At 40.0% G+C, this 12642-nt stretch overlaps 1 protein-coding gene across 2 annotated transcripts in view; it reads left to right on the top strand.

Annotated features, from left to right (window-relative positions):
* ZC3H14 (zinc finger CCCH-type containing 14) overlaps window positions 1–12642 on the top strand; it is a 1193127-nt gene that overhangs the window by 1003750 nt on the left and 176735 nt on the right. The gene's annotated exons all lie outside the window — the stretch shown is intronic.

Genomic DNA, 12642 nt, shown 5'->3' with positions numbered 1-12642 from the left:
AATATCTCTTAAGATTTTGTTTAACAGTATTTTAAAAGGAGGAGAAGCACCAAGGTATATTGTAAGATAGCTGTGGTGGCTGTATTACCAGAAGATGGTAAAAAAAAACATCTTTCCCATATTCGTATAGATCCATTTCAATTTTAAACTATGATTATAAAGTGGTTGTCTATACTAGCTAAAAGAATAACAAAGATGTTGCCAGAATTGATAGATATGGATCAGTGTGGTTTTGTGGAGGAGAGGCAAACATTTGACAACATTAATACAACAGTGATGATCCAGAGGGAAGGAAAATGTAAGAAAATACCACTATTGTTTGTGGGTCTTAATGTAGAGAAATCCATTCCACAGATTAAGATGGCATTTTATGAACAGGCCAATGGAAACATTTGCATTCCCTGATACAATAAAAAAGGAAGGATCAAAGGCAAGAATTAAAGTGGAAGGGTTCCTCTCTGCTAAGTTGTGTTTGAAAGTAGGAGCCAGGTGGGGGTGTCCTCTTTCCTTTTTTATTTGTTTTTATATTTTAAGCCACTGGCAAAGAAATTAAGGGATTCAGAATTCCAGTTCAAGGATGTAATTGGTATGATAATCAAGGAAAGTTGGCTTTATTTGTAGATGATATTATTTTATGCATTTTAAATCTAGAAAAGTACATCTCCGTATTTTGGATAATTTTGAGACAGTTTCAAGTATTTTTAGGATGTGAAATTAATGAAGATAAAACAAAGGCTATAAATGTAAATTATGTACCCACAGACAAATCATTTTAGCAGTACCCATATTTGTGGGTACATGATAAGGCATGAAGTGTTTACGGGTTTGGATTAAAACGGCTTCTGTTATGCCAGCTAAGGATATGTGGGACAAGACTAAACAAAAGATAATACAAAAACTGAGAAACTGGAAGCTCTTGTTTATGGATATAGATAATAAGATACAAGCAGTGAAAATGTTTTTAGTTTCTTTAGTTGTGGACAATAATTAATAAAGAGTTGAAGGAATTTTTCTGGGAGAGGAAGAAGGCAAGAGTTAAGTGTGAGAAACTGATCCTTCCCAGTAACGTGTTGTATAATATATATAGAAGGAAAATGTTAATATTGTTTTGCTTTCTGTAGGAATACATGATTTTAAGGGATATTTTAAAGCACAGTTAATGCTCATATGTGTAACACAGGCATAATATTATAATTCAAAGTGAAAAGGAATGATGTTGAAGCAGAGAGAAGTTGAAAAAAAAAGGAGGGGGTGGGATTTTGCATTCAGATTCTTAAGAAGAATGACAACAACCGTAGAAAATATTATATTCATAAAGTAGCAGAAATGTTTTTTAAGGACTAAGCCAAATACAACAATGGAAAAAGGAGATTTTGCCAGTAGGGATGACTGCAAGCAGGAGTACAAAAATAGGTAAGAGGGGGGCTGGAATTTATTACCTTTCCCTGTCTAGTTATTTGCTCCCAATACCTTGGTTCATTTTCCAGTTTTCTCCAGTAGAGTAGGATAAGCCCAAGAAGACATTTGGACTGCAAGTTTGAGACTGTGTTCCTTACCAGGCATTGATATCACAGTGTAGTCAAAGAGAAAGAGGTAAGAGAATCCTTACTGAAAGACATGTGCTTCTAAGAATGTTTAGTTGTAGAACAGAAGCTGCTGTTAAATATAGATAATTAGTAGGGCATAAAAATATTTCATGATAACTATAATAACCAGAGTAGGTTAGAAAATTTGGGAAGAGAGAGAGAGAGACTGAAAAAGCAGTTTGCAAGGGAACAATGGGAGGATATTTGTATGGCTCCCAAGTATGTAACAACATCCAGAAGGTTTAAGATTTTTGCTTGGAAGTGTTTGCATATATATATATATATATTTTTTTTTTTACCTCAAGCAGACTTCAAAGAAGTTTTCCTCAGGAAGATAGTAAATGTTGGAGGTGTGATTATGGGAAAGGAGGTGGTAACTGGGAACATATGTTTTGGGAGTAATGAGTTGGTAGATTTTAAAAATTCTCTTCAGAGTACTCTGTCAGAAATCAGGTGAGCAATTGGATGTAACTAAGGAAACGGGATACGGGATCTGAGTTGCCTAAACAGACTAAGGCCTTGTTAAGTTTAATTCTGTTGGATGCTAAAAAAGCAATTATTAGAAGATGGAAATCAAAGTCTAAACCAACTTTAGTTGAACTATTGAGTAGTATAAAAGAGATAAAATAACTTGAAGATGGATCTTTAGAAAAGGGAAGGAGCAAATTACATAGAAATAAATGGACATTGTGGGAAGAATACATGCAGAATGATATTCAGGAGGATGAGTGAAATTTAAGGGAAGGCAGGAATTCAGTCATTTATGTAATGGTGGACTGATGGCAATTATAAAAGAAGAAAACATGTTGTGTAATATATTTAGAATGAAAATGTTAATATTGTTTTGCTTTCTGTTAATGTATGTTTGCCTATGTCTTAAGTGATAATCTACTGAAGATGTTTAAAAAACAAAATAATATGATTGTGCTTACTGTCATCAACCAATGAAAGATGAGAGAGAGAGAATTTTGCTGTTAAATTAACATAAAGGGTGGACAGCAAAAAAATCACTGGGTTTAAGAAAGCAACAAGAACAGGATGGGTGGGTGGAAAAAATATAGACAGAAGTATTGTTGAATGATCTGAAACTGCCTTAAAAGAATATCAACTCCTGAACTAGCCTGTCTGTCACTCCTCTCACAAGAAAGACACCAGAGTTTAATTGTAACAATTAAACTACTTAAATGTCAAAATGCTGCAAAGGTATTTACTGAAATTACTGACTTCAGGCTTAGAATATGTGTCTGTTATTTTCAGCTTAGTTTTGTAAAACAATTATTCTTTGCTTTTAAAATATTAGAAAGTCTCTGTTTCTTTAGTGTTTATTAAGTATTAACCAGAAATTTATAAAAACACAATCCTCTTCGGAGAGGTATGTGATAATAAATGTAGTTACACTTTAGAGCATTTTTGTCCCCTCTCCTATTGATTCATATCTTCCAGTCCTACCCAAGTGCCCCCCATCTGTCTCCAGGTCATTCCATCCCCAGAGCAACTTCCAGATTTTGGGCCTGGGTCACCGTGGAACTTATGGGTGTCTTGGGGAAGGAGACTGCTACCATTTGCTTTGGCAAGGGGAGGTATTTTTTTCTGTTATGACTTCCCCTAAGTTCATCTTGTTAAGCTGTCCAAGGGCTACCCTCTTTTTATGGAGTACACTTCCCCTCATGGGATGAATGTCTCTTTCCTCCTCCTCCCAGATAGGGACATCCTTCCATCCCTGCCACCTCAGTTGCTAGTCAAACCTGGACTATAGTTGGGGTTTTATCCTTCAATGCCATGGTGATGCCTCACTTATGGGCATTTTTGTACATATTTACTACATTTTTACACATCTTAGTATTTTATTCACTTCATTTAAAACTATCCAGTATTCATAAAAGTCTTTCTACATAATAATACTATTTTTCCCCATTCTTTATTCATTCTTCCATACCCACTTTGACATGCACCTTTGCAGCCCTCACCTCCTTAGTGACAACATGGTGAGTTTGCAGGTCTTATAATTAGCTCAAACATTAAAGTAGCAGAGGATTAACCACTTTAGGGACCAGTGAATTAGGACCAGGAGGGGAGCAATAGTGTCTTGCAAAAATGCCCCTAAATAACCTAGTGGACAGTATGCCATGAGGATTCATCAGTTTATCCCTGTTGTGACATTCTCGGAGGAATTAGATACTCTAGCTTCAACAAGGGCCAAATCCTTGATGGAAGAAAAATAAATGGCCACCCTATCTCCTGATGAAATGTTTCTGTCCTGCCTGGGACAATGAATAACATGGAGACCTGGAGTGTGGGAGACAGAAACTTGCATACAGTGGATATAAAAAGTGTACACAGCCCTGTTAAAATACCAGGTTTTTGTGATATAAAAAATGAGACCACAATAAATCATTTGAAAACTTTTCCCACCTTTAATGTGACCTATAACCTGTACAATTCAGTTGAAAAACAAACAAATCTGTTAGGGGAAAAATGTAAAAAAATAAAAAACGTACAATAAGCTGGTTGCATAAGTGTGCACACTCTTAAACTAATACTTTGATGAAGCACCTTTTGATTTAATTACAGCATTCAATCTTTGTGGTAGGAGTCTATCAGCATGGCACATCTTGACTTGGCAGCATTTGCCCACTCTTCCTTGCAAAAGCGCTCCAAATCTGTCAAACTGCGAGGGCATCTCTTATGCACAGCACTCTTCAGGTCACCCCACAAATTGTCTATTGGATTTAGGTCTGGTCCCTGGCTGAGCCATTCCAAAACTTTAATTTTCTTCTTGTGAAGCCATTCTTTTGTTGATTTGGATGTATGCTTCAGGTCATTGTCGTGTTGAAAGGTGAAATTCCTCTTCATCTTCAGCTTTCTTTCATAATTCCCTCCACCTTGACTAAAGCCCCAGTTACAGCTGAAGAAAAGCAACCCCAAAACATGATACTGCCACCACCATGCTTCACCGTGGGGATGGTATTCTTTTGGTGATGCGAAGTGTTGTTTTTAAACTAAACGTATCTTTTGGAATTGTGGCCAGAAAGTTGAACTTTGGTCTCATCAGACCATAACACATTTTCTGACATGCTTTTGGGATATTTGATGTATTGTTTTGCAAATTTTAGCAGGGCTTGGATTTTTTTTCTGTGTAAGAAAATGCTTCGGTCTTGCAACCCTACCCCATAGCCCAGACATATGGAGAATATGGGAGATTATTGTCACATGTAGTACACAACCAATACTTGCTGGAAATTCCTTCAACTCCTTCAGTGTTGCTGTAGATCTCTTGGCAGCCTTCCTGACCAGTTTTCGTCTTGTCTTTTCATCAATTTTGGAGGGACATCCAGTTTTTTGCAACATCATTGTTGTCCCATATTTTCTCCACTTTTTGATGACTGTCTTTACTGTGTTCCATGGTATATCCAATGCTGTGGAAATTTTTTGTACCCTTCTCCTGACTGATACCTTTCAGCAATGAGATTCCTTTGATGCTTTGTTAGGTCTCTGTGAACCATGGCTTTTGCTGCAGCAAGCAGCTGAATAAATGTCAGGAAAATCCTACTAGGACAGCTGAACTTTATTTTGGGTTAATCAGTCTCTTTAATTGATGGCAGGTGTGTACCCAAGACGACTGACTGTTGTAATTAAATCAAAAGGTGCTTCAACAAAGTATTAATTTAAGGGTGTGCACACTTATGCAACCAGCTTATTGTAAGTTTTTTTATTTTTTTTCCCCTAACAGATTTGTTTGTGTTTCAATTGAATTGTATGGGTTATAGGTCACATTAAAGGTGGGAAAAGTTTTGAAATAATTTATTGTGATCTCATTTTCTTATATCACAAAAACCTGGCATATTAACAGGGGTGTGTACACTTTTTGTATCCACTGTATGTGACCCCAAGCTCTCATTCAACCTGATTTCTGTGATCACGATCCAGACAATGCCTGGCTTGTGGTGGGTTAATCTGGTGTTAAACAAGACTGCTGTAATCAGGGCATCAGGGGTATAAATCCTGCTTACTGGTGACACATTATAGTGCAATTTGAGAGATGCAGTCTCTAGACAGGAAGAACCCCTGCCTCATTGATACTTTAGCCTTTGTTGTCATAAAGAAATCCTTATCTTGACATGACACCACTAATCAGAATGAATGAAAACTAAGCCTCTACTCAAACTCCCTGATGGTTTCAGGCTACCCCCAAGCTGCTGCATTTCATGGAGATCAAAGAGTCTTAAGGCCAGGAAGAAAATGGGGGAAGTACAAGTAGAAAGTCATGATCATACCTAAAGCCAGTAGCAAGGACTTTTGAGTGAACATAATCTAAACAAAAAGCAAACAGCCTGCAGAACTAAGATCGGCAATAATCCAAAACTGCCACTCGAGTTATCATCCACAAACTCAAATACAGAAAAGAATGCACATAACCGCCAGAAATGGCCAACTTTGTTAGCAAAGTCAATCATGTAAAAACTGTGTACTGTCAATCTATCGCATGACTTGGGTGTCTTCACTAAAACTGGTTGGCAGTTGTGCCACTACACTTATTTACTGGCAATCTGTATTTTGAACCCTGCCTGGGTCTTTCTTTCACAGTTGTGACAGAACTGTGAACGACCACTAGATTTGGGACATGTTTAGTCATTATTACAGCATTTTTCTATAAACAGCCTTACTTGTAAATTTCTGCCTAGTCTGGTGCCTTAGTCTGTGATGGGACTGTAGTAGTGACAGTATTGTGAATTCTGCTCTAGGATTTGTGTCTCAGTACTTTTATAGTTGTTTATATTCCAGTTTTGCTGCTGGAGCCTTGTATTCTTCTTAGCATGTAACTGCTTAAAGTTGTAGTCCATAGCCTTTCTGTTTACCTTGCTACTGTTTCTTCTCCTGTTCTTTGTGTCTGCCCTAGCCCCCACTTTGAAATCAAGATAATGTTTCTGAAATTGCACCTGTAAGGCTAAAGCTCCAATATTGTATCCCCTTCAAGGGAGTCTGCTTCTTACAGGTTGAATTTTTCTCCAACCCTCCCACCCTTTTTTGTTGTGGTTTTAAAAGGATGTATCTCTGGCTTCTACCCCTTATGGTAATCTGACAGAGTCCCTCCCTACTCTCTTTCTTTGCTGCTGTTTGTTGTATTTTTGGCAGTTCATTTAACTTGCTTCATCCTTGGCAGATAAGCAATTTATTTTATTGTCTTGTACTTCAGGTGACTGTTTCAGAATACTACAGCTTTATTTTCACTTTAGTTGTTGAGTTTGCATTTAAATAATTTTACTTGAAATTGCCTTGTCCAGGTAGTTTGTTTAAATTATTTGATGTAGCGTTATACTCTCAAGCAATCTGTTTTTGGTGTTTTTACATCAAGAGGTTAACACTGCCTTGTACAGGCATAAATGCCTACATAATACATTTTATCTATAAAACTGCCCTTATAACTGAAACCTGTAACTTAGTGTGGCTAAAACAAAGCCATTGCACAGAGGCCAGCTTAGAGCAGCTTGTTTTGTTAAAAAAACACTCTATCAAATCTTAGCACAGTCTAACCTACTCTAGTGCCAAACTTCAGAGAAACCCAAGGAGACCTCTGTATAACCGTATCCACAACCTAGAGTAGCCTACCAAAATGTAGGTCCAGACAACATGGATATGCAATTTCCAAATGCTCCATAGCCAGCTTGGTAGATATAGGTATCCTGAGACAATGTAGCAGTTCTCTTGTTAACTGACAACCATTTAATCCTTAAAGAAGTAAACACAGCATGCAAGAGATGCACTTACTCATTTTCACTGGAGGCAAAAATCTCGCATACAAACAAGGTTGTAAAGAGAAAACACACACACACTTATGCCGAGACACTAAAAAGCAATCTTCCCAAACATCAAAAACCTCCTAAGCCTTTAATGGCAACACTTATCCTCAGCAAGCTCTAAAGAAGTTCCGAGAAGCAACATCACACATACACCTACACCCAGAGGTACCCCAAAAGCAAAGCCCCATTTGTATGACATACAGATGCCCCAGTCACTACACTGAACAAGGAGGCAATAATGGTTAGTTGCTTAACTGGAGGCAGAGTCCGCCAAAGTTACACACCACACTCAAGTCACTACAGCACTGATACCAGTATGATTCTGTCATAGTCCATGTGGTTCTTAATGATCTGAGCTGCACCTCTTTGGAGACATTATTGATCTGTATGAATGTGCCTCAGGCAAGTACGTGCCTTGCATTGAGCAGCATTCTACCTTCACCAAGGATGATGCTACAGTATGAACAAAAGATGATTGACTTCAGTAATTGGCTTAGTTTCCGGTGTCTTTTCAGGGGGATTCGGTGTTTGTCAGCATGGGAGGGCATGGTTAAAAACCACATTGTTTTGGAAAGGATAGTCTTCACCCCCTAAGCTTCTGAATATTGGCTTAAACTTTATACACCCTCTTAGAGCCTTTTTTAGGCAATGCCAAATTGGCAAACCTACCAATAAAGCAAATAAAACCCAAAGAAACCTAAAAGTGTTACCTCTCGATATTAGAAGCCTAAATAAGAAACTCTGCATCTTGCAAGGTCTTCCGTTACTCTAGAGAATTTAGACATCTGTGCCATTATGGAGACATGGTTTAAGTCTGTAGAAATTACTTCAGCAATGCAGGTTTTCAGTGCTTTCCACACATTTAGACCATCTACATTAGCAACAAGTATAACTCTAGGTTGGTTAAATAGGATGATGCCCTGGATTTTATCCTTGTGCAAACACAAATATCTCTGATCAGACAGTGCGCATACCCACCAGATGTTCAAACATACTGGACCTGGTATGCACCAACATGGAAGAGCACTGCACTCCCAGTGTCATGTCCTCACTGGTGGGATTGGATCACAAAACTGTCTCCTTTGAAATAAAAATTAACTCAGTAACCCCTGCAAACCTTGTAACAGAAACTATTATAAAGTAAATTACATCCTATTAAGTGATCGTTTGCAAAAGTCAGTGTGCCCCTCCTAATCCCATATTCATAGCAATCTGTGCAGAATTGTTCACAGAGACCCTGTACAACCATGTAAATGGAACTATAAAGGTTGCTGTACCTACTAGAAGTAAGCCCAAAACAAACTCTAAAAACAAACCACACTAGTGGAATCCTAACCTTAATAGGGTGTATAACAAAAGGGAAAAAAGTCATGACTAAAATCAGAAAGAGCAAATCCCATAATGGTAAAAGGTCTGTAATTAAACTAAACAGGAATCTATGAGGACTAATTAAGTCCAACAAAGCCAGTTATGAAGTCAAGATGGCCTCACAGGCTAACACCAACCACAAGGCCTTCTACAGGAATGTCTGAGCAGCAGCACTAGTGCCACCTTCAATGAACAGAGAGATGTAACAAATCTGATTCAGCTGAAACTTCACCCTCACTCCCTCCCCCCATGAAATACTTGGTAGCATAACCCTCTCCATCTATTATCAGGGATTGGGTCCTGGCAGTGCTTGCAAAGGCCAAAAACGCAGCCTCAATAGGCTTTGACAATGTCCCGGGATGATGCCTGCTAAATAGCTTGAAACAAGGATATATCCATGTGAAGCAGAGTCCACCGCAGTTATTTAAGTGTAACCTTGACCAATGGAAGGGAAATCGGAAATGCACACTGGGTCTGGCCCTCATGTCTCTGATAGAGGCAGAGAGTAACAGTGCTCAAACTAACATGCCAACCCATAACCTTTAGAAACTTCCTAACATACTTCCCCAACAAGCTGCCATGATATTTAGGGACACATTTGGGTTTGGTTACATGACTAGGCTTACACAGGGCCTGGTGGTCATTAACTTATTGTATATCTGTGAAACAAAACTATTAGCAATGTGAATGATGCTTCTGAATAATTTTTTTGACCAATTAAAAGATACCAGCACTGATGATTAATTAAATCATCTAGGTTTGTAAGCATAAGACTGATGGCAGGAATTAAATAGCAAAGTGAAGTGTGTCACTAGTCTAGAAAATAAGAATACAGGAACATTGGAACAATACTAGACAAGCAGTCACGGGGACCATAACTTGCTTAATCATTTATACCTTTTAGTAAACACATTTAAAAGTTCTTGTTATACTTTTCAAGCACTTGATAGTGTTTTTCTACCATCCAGGTGTTCTTCGTGTTTCACTGTTGCAGTCATCACATTTGGGTTATCCCTGCTAGGGTAGCCCTCGGCTGGCTTAGTATTTCTGCGTCGGTTGCTGTCGCTTCAGGGCTGACATCAGGTCATCAGTAGTATAAAGTAAGGCAGCCAATGTCATTACATCAGTCTTTTTTGCCGTGGAGCCAGAAGCAGAAGCAGTTCGCTCGAGTGTCTGTTGGCCGCTACCTGAGTTTTGTTACTGAATTGAAGCTGAAGTCTTCTAAAGCTAAGTACCCCGTTGGGGATCCTTTTTTCTTGCACTAACCGATGTCAGAAAAAGTTAACAACTGTATCGCCTGTGGAAAGCAAATACCACACTGAGACTTTCATTCTTACTGCATCACTTGCTTAGGCCCAGACTATGACATCCCTCACTGTCGCTTCTGTGCTTTGTTCAACGTCAGAACTATCCATCGTTGGGCCCTTATTGTAGCTAGATATTTTCCTTTACAGTCCTCGAACTCTGATATGGCTTCGGTAAGCCATCGACAGAAGATCTTCCGAAAAAACGTAAAGATAAAGACAGAGACAGACTGCACAGGTCCAAACCTACCGACAACGCTCCCGTTAAGCTAGTCGTCAGTTCTCCGGTCCTCAGTGAGGCACTTTCACAGCCCCTGATGCCCGCATCTGTGTATTCGCAGGCCGCTACCGAGACCCTTTCTGAGTCCGGTATGCCACAAAACTCTTCTTTGACTAAGGATCCTGCAGTTTTCTCTACCTTGGATGGGTCCAGATCCACTGAGCAGGCACTGGCTTCCGAGGAAGTCCTTCGCACTACCACTACTCGACACAAACTGACATCTTCTTTTGCGACTACAGTTCCTTCGAAAACGACTGAGTTTCTTAGGCCCAGGGTACGAACCACACCCATGAAACCGACGACCCAATCTCAGGCACCTGCTTCCTTGCCTCAGTCTCAAATGCTTAAAATGGCAGAAGACCTTATCATGCTGATCAGGGGAAGCCAAGCTACCCCCTCCAAAAGGAAACGAGATCTGTCCCCTCTAGTTTTGTCTGAACAAGAGTCAGATGACTTAAGGGAACATTTTCAATGGGAGAGTCAGGACTACCCTCAGTCTAAAAAGAGACTCAGGGAATTCTTAGATGTTCCACAGCACAGACCCTTGGCCATCCCCCCTCGTCCTGGATGTTGTGGAGGATGTTTTCTTGCAATCCAGCTTGACTCCTGACACCCTCCCTCCTGCACCCAGAAAACCAGACAGGTACTACAGAGTCCCTGACTCACACAAATTTCTTTTTAAAAATCCTACTGCTGACTCTGAGGTAATTTCTCAAGGGCCTAAAGGAATTAAAGCAACCTCTGCTAAGAATCTCAAACCCTCAGATAGGGATTCCTGAGCACTAGACAGATGGGGTAAAAAAGTATACACCTCAGCTACTCTTGCTATCAGAGCATGAAATTTTCAGTTCTATATGCTAAAATTTCAGCAACATTCCCTGGTACTCTTCAAACAAAAAATGTCTTCATTTCCCGCTTGTGCAGAATCTAGAGTTACAAGAGTTAATGGATTCTGCAAGTCAGGTAATGAAACACACCTTGCACTGTGGTTTTGACGCCATAGAAGCTTCTTGCAGGGCAGCAGTCACCAGATCTGTCCTTACAAGGCAGCCATGGCTTAAGGAACAGCCCTTGCCAGACCATGTCAAATCTAAATTGTTGGATGCCCCCTTGCACAAAGACAAGCACTAAGGCAGAAGAGGTCTTAAACAAGATGAAAGAAAAAGCAAAAATCTATGCAGAAAGTTAAGGATTTCTTACAGGTCTAGTCACCCAGGTTCAGCAGGCATTGTCCTACCAAGCACTGGTCCTTTCCAGTTCTCACTAGGCCAGTTCAGCCCACACCCCAGGGAACCAGACCTCCCAGACATCATTCACAGGGAATGCAGAGATCTAATCTGTGGACTACCTCCACTTCAAAACCAGGGAGATGTTCTTCGTGTTTCACTGTTGCAGTCATTACATTTGGGTTATCCTGCTGGCAGGTTGCCCTAAGTCGGCCTGAATTCCAAAGTCTTGGGTCCTGCGTCGGTTGCTGTCGCTTCTTCCGTGACGTCAGGTCGTCAGGGGTATAAAAGATGCAGCCGACGCCATTTTCTTCAGTCTTTCTTGCTGCGCGGTGCCCGAAGCAGAAGCAGATCGAAAGTGCCGGTCGGCCGACTCCTAAGATTTTTGTGTTCGAGTTTCAGATCTGAAGTCTTCATTAAAAGCTAAGTACCCCATTGGGGAAACTTTTTTCTTGCTGCAGTCCGATGTCAGAAAAAGTTAATAATTGTATTTCTTGTGGGAAGCAAGTACCTCATAAGGACTTTCATTATTACTGTATTCCTTGCCTAGGCCCTGACCACGACGTTTCTAGTTGTCGGTTTTGTGCTAGATTTAACCAACGCACTATTAAGCGTCGGTACGATTTTGCATTAAGCTATTTTGGGCGAAGATTTAATTATACAATGTCATTGGATAGCCATCCGACTACCGGAGTTCACAAAAAATGCAAAGAAAAAGAAAAAGACAGGCAACCGAGTTCCAAAACAGACGATGAAGCTTCTCCTAAGCAAGTCGCCGGTTCTCAGTGAGGCGCTTTCGCAGCCTCTGAAGCCCGCTACTTTAGAGGCACAGGCCGCTACCGACTCCCACGTAGAGTCGGCCGGGCCGCTGGAAACTCAAGGTATTAGAGCCTTGGAAATTATTCCCTCAGATGGGTCCGGAGCCGCCGAGCAGGCATCGGCTTTTGAGGGTGTATTCAGACCTAAACAATTATATATTAAACCGACTTCAAAGGCAAAGACTAAAACACCTTTAAAGGCAAAGAAACAAGTTCACCAGCCATATGGACAGGCCTCTATGCCCAAAAAACAGATGCTCAA

The sequence above is a fragment of the Protopterus annectens genome, chromosome 6.part0 (genome assembly GCF_019279795.1).
Source record: "Protopterus annectens isolate FY-2018-M chromosome 6.part0, PAN1.0, whole genome shotgun sequence".
Classification (NCBI taxonomy): Eukaryota; Metazoa; Chordata; order Ceratodontiformes; family Protopteridae; genus Protopterus; species Protopterus annectens.
The sequence above is the reverse complement of the archived record's forward strand: the minus strand, read 5'-3'. Positions and strand labels throughout refer to the sequence as shown.